Raw genomic sequence first — 12530 nt, 5'->3', positions numbered from 1 at the left:
TAATCCAAGAGAAGGCCCTACCACAAGGTCAGCCAGCGCAGGACAGAGACAAAGTTAGGCCTAGCTCCAGGCAGGTCAGAAACTTACTACGCAGAGTCAAGAAGCAGGAGGCCCAAAACCTGCTCATTGGGGAGGATCCGGACATACACCCTTCACCCTACAGTGCTCCGGGGAGTGCCTGAATTTCCATCAGTAAATGGTACTGAAGTGACTATCGTGTCTGTCCCTGTTCTTGCTGTGACCCGGCGGGGTCTCTTCGTCCTGCTTTCCCCGTTCATACACTGCCCTGAGGCCTAGCTCCACCTGTGGGGAGCTATACCATCCAGCTGCCTTATCACCAGCCTCAGTGGACTGCGCAGAGCTGGTGATCCTTACCAGAAGCCACAGGTGTCGTCACGAACTCTTTTATAAACTTAACAAATCACCAACCCCTTTTTAAAGGAGAGGCCCAGGGTACGGGCCCGGGAGCCGACCACCGCAACATCCCTAAAGGCCCGGGTACCGAGTCATCCCCATCTCCCCCTGGGCTAGTCACTATGATAGCATGATAACTACCTCCTAGAGTCCCAGCCACCCTTACCCCCTCAACCATTTCCTCCGTTTATGAGGATTAGATCCAGGATATATTCTGCACTACGCTCTTTTGTGGCTCCTTATATAATTTTTTTTAATGAGGTGCAGTCTTTTTAGGGAACGACTCAGGAAAAAGCGCACCAGAATTAAACTGCAAACTTTACAAAGAGGAACAGACCCGGGTGGGTTGGCACTGATCTATTTCTTTTTAGCCTTACAACATTTACATGGTTGTGGCACTAGAAAACATTGCAGAGCGCCTGGTAATCTCATTTTTCCTGAGCGTTTCTGCATCTCCCTGGCAGAGAAAATGCATGCGGATTGTACATGCGGATTGTACATGTGTTTTTTTTCAGCCAGGTAGAAGCGTTTGTGAAGCGCTTTTAGCATGGGATTACGCATGTGGGTTATCAAGCGCTTTTCAAAGCTATTTTAGCATCACTTGGAAAAGTGCTTGATAACTTGGTCACACTATATAAATCCATGCAACCGGCATGGATTTATGTTGTGTGACCAAGTTACGATGCTGCAAATGCAGCATCAATAGTAAAAAAAAAGAATAAAAAGGGTGAAAAAAAACAAACCAAAACATTATACTCACCTTCTCATGGTCCCCGGTCTCCTTCTCCGGTGTCTTCAGCAGCTCGCGGTGGTGTAAAAGGACCTTCCATAACGTCATTTAGTCATGTGACAGGTCACGCGACTGCCGACATCAGCGGTTGTGTGAACTGTCACATGACTAAATGACGTCATGGAAGGTCCTTTTACCACCGCGAGCAGCCGAAGAGCCCGCAGCGCCACTGGGAGCAGACAGGGGGCCATCAGAAGGTGAGTATATGTTTATTTTTTATTTTAAATTCTTTTTTAACTACAGGTACTATGGTAGCTGGGTCTGGAAGAGAGTCTCCTCTTCTCCAGACCCGGGTACCATCTGCACATTGAATCGCATAATATCCGCATGTGCACGTGTAGTCATGAGGATGTTATGTGGTCCAATGCAAGTCAATGGCGGCTAAAACGGCACGATTCCGCAAAATTAATGGACGTGCTGTGGATTTTTCCGCAATGATAATCCGCAACGGAAATTTCTGCAGCATGTGCACAGCACATGCGGATTATCATTGGGGACCATTGCAGACCTATTAGCAAGCGTTTTTTAAGCATTTTCGCGGCAGAAATTACGCTGCGGAAATGCTTAAAAAAACACATAGTATGCATGCAGTGTAAGAAAATAAGCAAATGCTCCTATTTTGCATGCATACCAACTTATACTCCTGGTCATTTTTTTTCTTACCAGTATTTGCCATTATGACTCCTGAGGATAGCAAATATCTCTCTGGATAATAGCTTTATTGTTAATGTAATTGCTGTAGAAGAAATCACTACTGACAGTTATTATCTTCAGATCTAGAAAAATACCCAGTACAAGTAAAAGTAAAGTAGGAGGGAGATAAGGAAGCCCTCTCTGAGGTACAATGGAATGAGATATTGGAATTAAAGGCCCCCGTACACATTAACGTCATCTGAACGAACGCACCGATATCTGACAGTCTACACCGTGTTCCAAATTATTATGCCAATGCTGTTTTTCTCAGATTTTCTTAAATTGATGATGCAAATGAGTCAGTACATTGTTCCAATCATCAACCATTATTGGACAAACCTCCCAATAATAACAGTATTTTTTTCAAAAACTGAAAATACACTGTTCCATATTATTATGCACAGAATTTCCAAACATTTTAGATGTTGTAACAAACTGAAAACGGTCATTTGTTGAATTAGAAGCATGAAGAGGTCACATTTACTGAAATCAAAAGCTTTTCCAATTAACAATATCTTAACAGGTGACGTCACTGCTTTCTGGGTCTTCTATCCTTGGATTACGATATCGGAGAGAATGAGACACAGGACAGGATGTATGTGTCAAACAAGCTCTAACTTTATTACAAAGCATAGGGTTTATATACACCCTGAAGGCAGGAAACGGATTTACCATATATGGTCCGATTATACAATTTAGCACACAAAGACTGGTTTCTGTTCTCGTGATGCTTATGCTTGTGTTGAAACATTTAATCAGATACATTTATTCAGACACATTTAATCAGATACATTCTGATGACTAGCAAGGACACGTTAGTCTCTATTGATACAAGGAAGGAACATTTAGCTGTTGTTTTGACCTAAAGTAACTGTCAGACTTATATAGCATAGATGGGGCCTTTAAACTTGAGGGACCTCATCTTCTGCTATAACATTCCGTCCTTTTGTTCCTTCATTTATCAATATGAATTTCTATATTTTCTTTTAGTACAACGCTGAATACTCATTAGAAAAAACTTAAAAACCAAATAAACCGCAAGACACATTAGCAAAACTTGAAAAATAGCTTGTACTATGCCAGCCAACCACCCACCGATACCTTTAAACCAATTAACGGGATTTAGAAAGGAAAGGGTTTTTGCCCACCAGGAATCCTGATTCTTGAGGTTGGCCTCATCATAAAGTCTCCTAACTTATGTTTCAGCGTCTATACACTAGAATTGTCTATATAATGGCAACATGCGGGCCCTATTATCTGGCACATTCCTCCTTGTGCCGCTGTTAAATAATCTAGTACAAGGGTATGTTGGTTCGTGACAATAATCAATTGATTCTGTACTGCAAGAGATCCGTTAACTACTTCTAAAATATCCCAAATCTGGTCATCAAGATAGTCCGTAGCTTCTTCTAATTTATCCCACATTTGTGTCAACATAGGGTATATAAACAATGCACTGAAAAATTTGTTTACCCCTCCCATTTGAACTATATGGGGTCTCCCACTTGGTCTTTCTTTATCGTCTGCTGATCTTTTATGCAGTGTTATGTTTTGGGATAGACAAAGGATCTAGCTGGTCTGGAGTAACAATATAAGTTGCGGGTGTCAATCTGGCTAAAGTACAAGTTCCTGTTACTCCTACTGGGAGCCACTTGAAAGCCTTGTCTCCACATACCCAATACATGGATAAGGGGAGATTCCATAATGCTGAATGTTGCAGTATTAGACGGTGAACTAAATCAACAAACTTAGAGACATTTGACATCATACACCACCCAGGCATTGGACCTATAGGGGAACAATAGCCAGCATCAGGATTGCCACACGTAGGTGCACCTTTCTGATAACTTGAGCTTTCATTACACTGTAGATTGCCAGGTATTTTGGCACAGGTATCATTTGTTCCGTTTTTAAAATAGACATTATTCACCCAATTAGAAATGTGTAGATATCTTTCCAACAGGGAAGATTTAAAGGCATCACTGCTTCCTGAAGTGGCATTAAAACTTATTTTTAATCCTTGTTCAGGTATTTTCCCTAGATCAGTAATTTTTGTTTTGTTACAAGGTACCCACTCCCCTCCTTTAAATGCTATATACAACCTGGGAATTATTTGACCCGTCAGGTTCCCTTGCCACCAGGGAAATTTTGTCCACCCTACTACGGGAATCCCAACAGTGGTATTCCACAATCTCTGTGTGGAATTATTGGCCCAAGTATCTGAACAGTTCACCCAAAAGTTTATCTCTTCCCATGAGACTGAAACAGCGAGAAAGGTTATGCTAGTGGATGTCACAGGGGCATGTGTACATATCCAACAATTAGCAATAGTCTGGTTTTGCTCCTTTAGTCCATCGATTAGAGCAAGATGGTGTTTAATGAATCTATTGTCGCCTCCATCTGTAGTGCCCAACGTAGTCCATGCACCTGTGGTCGCAAGGATGCAGGTAAGTATAAACAATGTCTTCATTCTTTGTCCGCTGGTTCTCCTAGTATCTTTTTGCAATGGGACGTGTGGATCCAGGCCTCTTTTCCCTCTAGCTTAACGGCTGTGCTTGTGGTCAGCAGAACTTGAAAGGGTCCATCAAACCGTGGATCTAGGCTTTTCCTCACGTGTCTTGTTATAACCATCCAGTCTCCAGGTTGCAGCGTATGGCTGCTAGAGTCTTGATCTGGATCTGGAAGAGAACTGAAGACATTATCATGTACTTGCTTAATCTTTTTGTGTAAAGCCCTCACGTAGGAACTTAGCACATGGTTGTTCACTTCTAATGCTTGCGGATAGAAACACCCTAGGCTGGGTACGTTGCCAAACAATATCTCATATGGAGAGAGTCCAGTCTTTTTATTGGGCGTATATCTTACTGAAAACAGAGCAAGCGGTAAACAATCCGGCCATGGTTTTCCTGTTTCAGCCATGACTTTCTGAATTTTTAATTTCAATGTCCCGTTCAGTCTTTCCACTTTACCACTACTTTGCGGGTGATATGGGGTGTGGAATGCTTGTTGAATTCCTAGAGCTGACATGACTTCATTCATTATTTCACCTGTGAAGTGTGTACCTCTGTCACTCTCAATTACCTCTGGTACCCCATACCTGCAGACCACCTCCGCAAGCAGTTTCTTTGCGGTTGCCGCAGCCGTGGCTTTGGCAATCGGGAAAGCCTCTGGCCATCCTGAGAACAAATCAATACAGACCAACACATATTCCCATGATCCTGACTTTGGCAGCTGAATATAATCAATTTGCAGTCTCTGGAATGGATAGAGGGGCCGGGGGTGTGTTTGGGTGGTGTTTTAACTACTCTACCCTGATTATGTGTAGCACATATCATGCACCCTTTTATTAGTTGTTCAATACAGGTGGAGAATCCTGGTGCCACCCAATGTTTCTGCATCACACTCATCACAGCCGTTTTAGATTGGTGTGTCGGCCCATGTAGCATCTGGGCAGCCGCTGGGTACAGTGCCCTTGGAAGGCATCGTCGTGTCCCTTTCCCCCATACCCCATTTGCTTCATTCAGGCCTGCACCTTCCTTTAACCACTTATCAACCTCCTCCTTTTGAGCCTGAGCCTGCATTTGGGATAAGATGTCCTCCGACACAAAGGGGTTTTTAGGGGCACTTATCTGACGTACTGTTGGCCCTTGTTGCGGCTTACAGGCTGCTGTTTTTGCTGCTGCATCTGCCATCGCGTTTCCTTTACTCACCTGTTCGGTGCGTCTGGTATGTGCTCTTACCTTTATGACAGCTACTTTTTTGGGTAGTTGTAGCGCATCAATTAACTGCTGGACCGCATCAGCATTCTTAATGGGGTGTCCTGCTGCCGTAAGGAAACCTCTTGATTTCCATATGGGACCAAAATCATGCGATATACCGAATGCGTACCTAGAATCCGTGTAACTGTTAACAATACTACCTTCTGCTAGTTTACAGGCCTCGGTTAGGGCCCTAAGTTCGGCTTCTTGAGCCGATTGGTGTGGGAGCATTGGTTCTGCCTTGATTACTGCATTGAGGGAGACAACTGCATATCCAGTATGGAAAGTACCCGAATCGTCCTGATGACGGGATCCATCTACAAAAAATTCAAAATCTGCATTTTCTAATTCATGTTCAAATACAGTAGGTAAACCTGCCTTTTCTTGTGCCATCATTTTAACACAGTCATGAGGAACATCCTCTCTTGGATCTTCCTTAAAAAGCGCAGTATCTGACCCCTCCTTCAGAACCGAGAGAGGTAACAAAGTTGCTGGGTTCAAAGTAGTACACCTCTGTAAAGAAACATTGGGAGGCATTAACAGTGCACATTGTAACCTGAGATGACATGCTGCTGAGAGGTGAGCGGGTTGCACTTGGTTCAATATAGTGTAGACATCATGAGGTGTTAGAACGGTGAGCGGGTGGTCAAGAACAATGTCTGCGGATTTATGGAGTAATAGTCCAACAGCATGCAGAGCACGTACGCAGGATGGTGCACCTCTGGCTACCGCATCTAATCTGCCAATAAAGTAGGCAACAGGTCTCTGATTATCACCGTGTGTTTGAGTTAAAACTCCTGCTGCATGTCCAGCTTGTTCATGAAGGTACAGAGTAAATGGGAGCTCATAATTAGGGGTACCCAAAGCTGGAGCGGCCAAAATACGGTTTTTAAGAGAATAAAAACAGTCTATTGCCTCTGATATTAGTACAAAAGGTGTTGGGGTAAGACAGTCATAAAGGGGCTGCATCAAAACAGAGATGGCATGAATCCACTGTCTGCAATAGGAAACAAGTCCAATAAAAGTTCTGAGGGCTGCAACATTGTTAGGGACGGTGAATGCCTGTACTGCTTGTTTGCGTGCATTTGTTAAATGACGAGCTCCTGGTGTAATGCAATGTCGCAAAAAGGTGACTGAAGATTTACAAAACTGAAGCTTATCTTTCGATGTCTTGCAGCCAGCGTGATAGAGAAACAACATAAGTGATATAGTTGCACTATGACATTGTTTCCTGGAGGGGGCACAAATGAGCAGGTCATCGACATATTGCAGAACAACGATATGTGGTTCAGACCATCCCTCCAGTATTTCCTGCAGACTTGCAGTGTACATGGTGGGGGAGTTCTGGGCACCCTGTGGCAACACTGTCCATGTATATTGACTTCCCTGGAACGTGAAAGCAAACAGGTACTGGCAGTCAGGATGTAATGGTACACTGAAAAATGCATTTGCCAAATCGACCACTGAAAAGCAAAGAGAGTTAGAAGGTATCTGTGACAGAAGAGTATGAGGGTTGGGCACAACTGGTGTTAGAAGTTCTGTTGCTTTGTTAACCAACCGGAGGTCATGGACCATTCTATATGCGGCTGGTTGTCCTGGCACACTCTTTTTCTTTACTGGGAACAGGGGAGTGATGCAAGGGGACTGGGTTTTGACTAGGACTCCCCTGTGTAGTAATTTTTGGACTTGCTGGGCTATGGCATTCTCCTGAGCCGAGCTAAGGGGATACAGCTTCTGTTGAGGCAAGATTGCTCCTGGTTTTAATTTCACCATTACTGGTTGAACTCTTAACCTACCAACATCTGTGTTATCTGAGGCCCAAAAGTCATAGGGTACAGCCTGCTCCAATATCAGGGGAAAATCGTTTGTCTCTTCTATGCTGGCAATATCTAGTGACATTATTTTGCAAAGGGTACTTGGTTTTAAACCTAGGGTCATGGTGACAGTGCCATCGGGATGATATTCAATATGTGCTTGTAATTGGGACAACACATCATTTCCCAAAAGATTACATTGGCCTCGGGGCGATACCATGAGCTGGCTATGTACAGTAGCTCCTTGAATTTGCAGGGGAATTCTCTTGGTGACAGGGAGCAGGACAGACGGGGAATTGAAGGGGGTGGCAATGACATGATGTGAAAAATCAGTGTCAGTGTATGGCCAATCACCTCGCGTAAATACTGAATTGTCGGCCCCCGTATCTTCTTGGAAATCGATTTCATGTCCCCCTGGTAGGTTCACCTGCACTATACAACTGGGAGTTGGGGGTAAGGACATGAGGGGGTTCATGTGCAAGCTACCCTTATCCTATGGGGGTGTTGTTTGGTCGGCTGGAGGACCCGTACTCTGAGCATTTGGATACGGGTTGGTCCTACAGTCCTTTCTAAAATGTCCTGTCTTTTTACATCCGTAACACAGTTTCTGTCCTCCTCCTGCAGTCCGTCCTCTGCTTCTGTTGTTTCTGGGGGTCGTCTCTACTATATGTATTCTGGCAGCTCTCTTTGCCTGTGCTATGTCATGCTGTGCCCCCTGGGCTATTCTAGCCAAATCCTCTGCTTTCACTGATCTCCAGTCTGGTCTACTTGCTTTTACCTTCTCTGCAATCTCCTTCTTTAGTCCATTCATGAAAGCACTTGCTAATACCCTCTCACTAGTCTTATTTTCGGGAATAAATCCCATTTCTGACCAAGTTCTCCTTAATGCCCAAAAGTAATCTTTGGGGTCTTCTTCCTTACCTTGAACTCGGTCTTCTAGTGTAACCTGCCTCTCTGCCTGTCTGTCTTTACATGCCTTTACCAACGCTGCTGCGAATAGGACTCCAGCTGCTGCATCATTAGATTCTGCATCTACGGGTCCGGTCCTATTGGCATACTGTTTTTTTGTCTCATCTATCAACCTATCATAGCGGGCTTCATCTGCCAATTTTCCCTTAATTACCCCTTGTAAATCCAACCTAGTTGCATTGTACGTATCCTGTATGGTTCTTATCATTCTGGCAAAACCCATCGGGGACTGGTACGGATCTGGCAACTGGGAAATCAACGCCAATTGTTCTGAGGGACTCCATGGTCTATACATTAATATTGTACGGGTTTCTTGACCTGGAACAACTGCGTCCCCTACTGCTGCTGCTGCTGCTACTGCTCCCGGTGCTCCAGGCCCAACTACCGTTCTCATTGGGAATAGACTAGCTGGGTGGGGTCTCAGTCCTCCACATGCCACACAGATGTCTACTGTCAAGGGGTTCTGCTGTCCACATCTGGGGCAAACCCAGCAATTGGGTTCCTGGGAATTCTGGTACTGGGGTGGGGGTGACGTCGGGGGCAGATAGGGAGAAAAATCTGTCATTCCAGTTTTTGTCAGTCTGTAACATCCGTCTCCTAGTTCTTCAATCTTTCCTTCAAAATGAGCGCATGCATTCATCCATACATCCACTGTCTTCAACAGACCCTTATCTTTCAGCCATCCATGATAGGAGTTAAAGAAGGATTTCCATTTCTCTCCGTTCATCTCTCCATTTACATTCATTACCGCCTTACACAATATTTTGTCAATTCCAATCAGTGCCTGTTTCCCTTCTCTGCGTACTACTAAGTCTTTGGCAGTAATGCCTTCTTTGGCATTTTGGTTCCCCATTCTTTCGGTTCTCCTCACTTAGAGTAGACTCCTTAGTCACTTAGACAATGGGCCACAAAGGTTTCTGAACCACACCACTACTAGCCTTCCAGGACTTATACGCCAGCCAGAAAAACAGACCAAAAACACCGATCCCGAGACACACCCACAACACAATCATCGGATCCATACTTTCATTCTTAAGTTTTTCCAAAGGATAGAAGGCAGGACTGACAATTTATCTGAGGGGATTCTACTGGTTCAAAGGGACCTGAGCCAGACAACAATCTGTGAATTACCTGGGAGCCGACCACTCGGGGGTGAGGGAGTCTCTTCTAGGCAGTGATATACTTTAGGTAGAATATGTTATTCTTACCTCAGCGCTGTATATATCACCAACAGAGAGCTTCACTCGTCCCACGTCTCGGACCGGTCGAGCACCCCTGGGTAGATTAACTCAGGTCCCTGTTCGGGCGCCAGCTGACGTCACTGCTTTCTGGGTCTTCTATCCTTGGATTACGATATCGGAGAGAATGAGACACAGGACAGGATGTATGTGTCAAACAAGCTCTAACTTTATTACAAAGCATAGGGTTTATATACACCCTGAAGGCAGGAAACAGATTTACCATATATGGTCCGATTATACAATTTAGCACACAAAGACTGGTTTCTGTTCTCGTGATGCTTATGCTTGTGTTGAAACATTTAATCAGATACATTTATTCAGACACATTTAATCAGATACATTCTGATGACTAGCAAGGACACGTTAGTCTCTATTGATACAAGGAAGGAACATTTAGCTGTTGTTTTGACCTAAAGTAACTGTCAGACTTATATAGCATAGATGGGGCATTTAAACTTGAGGGACCACATCTTCTGCTATAACACAGGCCAAAACATACAACCCATTCTTTGATATCACATTCATAATTCTTGCATCCATTAAACTTCTGAGATTAGATAAAACAGCTTCCCCGGTGCATCTGTAACTATAAAAAACCCTTATCTTCTATAAAGCATGGATAATTGAGGTACACATTGAAAGATGCAATTATTATAAGTGAGCCACCAATAACCCGTGTTCTGTATGAAGCAGCATGGAGTCCGCGGTATCATATCTCTGAGCTTAGGAGGGATACATGACAATGCGGGGCGCAGGCTGTTTGCTTACTGACTGCAGGGAGGGAGGGTGAGCTTAAATATAATTACGATTTTAGAACCTGGGTCTCTTTAGCCGTCCATATTTTGTAGTAGTTCAATGGTGGTTTCATAATGACACATACTTTTTCGACCCTAAATGCAACTCTACGAGCATTGCAAAGGTTGACATGTCAATTTATACTGCAGATTTCAACAGAAAGAGAACTGTCTGAGGACTTGACAACCAAAATTGCTGAAAACTATCAACAATCTCAAGGTTACACGTCATCTCCAGACATCTTGATGTTCCTTTGTCCACGGTGAGCACGGTAGCTAATCTCCTTGGATGTGGATGGCAGAGAAAAATTGATGGTTGCAATGCAGGATAATCCGGATGGTGAATAACCAGCCCCAATCAAGTTCCAAAGAATTCAAGCTCTCCTGCAGGCTCAGGGTGCATCAGTGTCAGCGCGAACTATCCGTCAACATTTGAATGAAATGAAACGGTATGGCAGGAGATCAAGGAGGACCTCACTGCTGACACACAGACATAAAAAAGCTAGACTGCAGTTTACCAAAATGTATGTGATTAAGCCAAAATCCTTCTGGGAAAGAGTCTTATGGACAGATGAGACCAAGATAGAGCTTTTTGGTAAAGCACATCATTCTACTGTTTATCGAAAATAGAATGAGGCCTACAAAGAAAAGAAAATAGTACCTCAAATATGGTGGAGGGTCAAAGATGTTTTGGGGTTGTTCTGCTGCCTCTGGCACTGGGTGTCTTGACTGTGTGCAAGGCATCATGAAATCTGATGACTACCAAAGGATTTGGGGTTGCAATATAGTGCCAAGTGTCAGAAAGCTGGATTTGCTTAAAGAAGCTCCCAGAAATGGATGGAAACAAAGAGTTGGAGAGTTCTGAAGTGGCAGCAATGAGTCCGGATCTAAATCTCATTCAACACCTGTAGACAGATCTTATAATTGCTGTTGGGAGAAGGAGCCTTCACATATGAGAGACCTGGAGCAGTTTGTAAGAAGAGTCCAAAATTCCAGTTGAGAAGTGTAAGAAGCTTGTGGATGGTTATAGGAAGCAATTGATCGCAGTTATTTACTCCAAAGGGTGTGCAACCAAATATTAAGTTGAGGGTGCCAACAATTTTGTCCGGCCCATTTTTGGGGTTTTGTGTGAAATTATCTCCAATTTGCCTTTTTTCCTCAGCTGTTTTGTGTTATTCTAATACACATCTACTATATAATCGGCTTATCCCGTCTGTCTGTCCGTCTAGGAAATCCCGCGTCGCTGATTGGTCCGGCCGCAGCCAATCAGCGACGCGGGATTTCAGAACAAGATGGCGGCCGTTAGCGGCTCATCTGCCGCACGGAGGTCAGCGGCGATGCTCCCCGGTCCTCCCTTCACACTTGCCGTTGGGAGATCAGCGGCCCTAGCCGCTGATCTCCCGACGGTAGCCGCAAGGAGGTCAGCGGCGATGCAGCCGGGAGATGATCAGTGATATTGGCGCGAAATTTAAAACACCGCTGTCCTGATTGGTGGCGGCCGCCGGCAGCGACCAATCAGCAACGAGCGCAGTCCGGCCCCGAATTGGTGCCGGATTTGAAACACGCTTCGCTGATTGGTCGCACCCGCCCCGCCGCGACCAATCAGCGATATTGGCGCAAAATTTAAAACACCGACCAATCAGCGACTGGTGCAGCCCGGCCGCGAATTGGCGCCGGATTTGAAACACGCAGGCCACCGTCGGGAGATCAGCGGCGACGCAGCCGGGAGATGACCGGTGCTAGCCGGTCACCTCCCGGCTGCTCGCAGAAGTACCCCGACCAGTGGCGGCGCTCCCCGGTCCTCCCTTCACACTTGCCGTCGGAAGATCAGCGGCCCTAGCCTGCTGATCTCCCGACGGTAGCCGCATGGAGGTCAGCGGCGATGCAGCCGGGAGATGACCGGCACTAGTAGTACCCGCACAGGCAGCGCCGCTCCCCAGTCCTCACTAACACGGTTCGGTGATTGGTCCCGGCTGCGACCAATCAGTGATATTGGGATAACCCCGCCCACAGCCCGTCATTCACCGTGGTACACGGAACAGGAGACCCCTGGCTGC

At 45.1% G+C, this 12530-nt stretch overlaps 1 long non-coding RNA gene across 4 annotated transcripts in view; it reads right to left on the bottom strand.

Annotated features, from left to right (window-relative positions):
• Positions 1 to 2582: 2582 nt before the first annotated feature.
• Positions 2583 to 12530, bottom strand: part of LOC141154888 (uncharacterized) — a 43441-nt gene continuing 33493 nt past the window's right edge. Inside the window, exons 3-4 of one of the 4 annotated variants that reach the window (XR_012247489.1) lie at positions 9647 to 9780; positions 2583 to 4575 (exon numbers count right to left, since the gene is read on the bottom strand). This is a non-coding gene — a long non-coding RNA (uncharacterized lncRNA). Of the gene's footprint in view, positions 4576 to 6039; positions 6169 to 9646; positions 9781 to 12530 lie in introns of those variants that run through there. The other 3 variants (XR_012247491.1, XR_012247490.1, XR_012247492.1) reach the window with 3 other exon arrangements.

This window comes from Phyllobates terribilis, unplaced genomic scaffold (genome assembly GCF_046119375.1).
Source record: "Phyllobates terribilis strain yellow unplaced genomic scaffold, ASM4611937v1 Scaffold_7__3_contigs__length_470593459, whole genome shotgun sequence".
Classification (NCBI taxonomy): Eukaryota; Metazoa; Chordata; class Amphibia; order Anura; family Dendrobatidae; genus Phyllobates; species Phyllobates terribilis.
The sequence above is the reverse complement of the archived record's forward strand: the minus strand, read 5'-3'. Positions and strand labels throughout refer to the sequence as shown.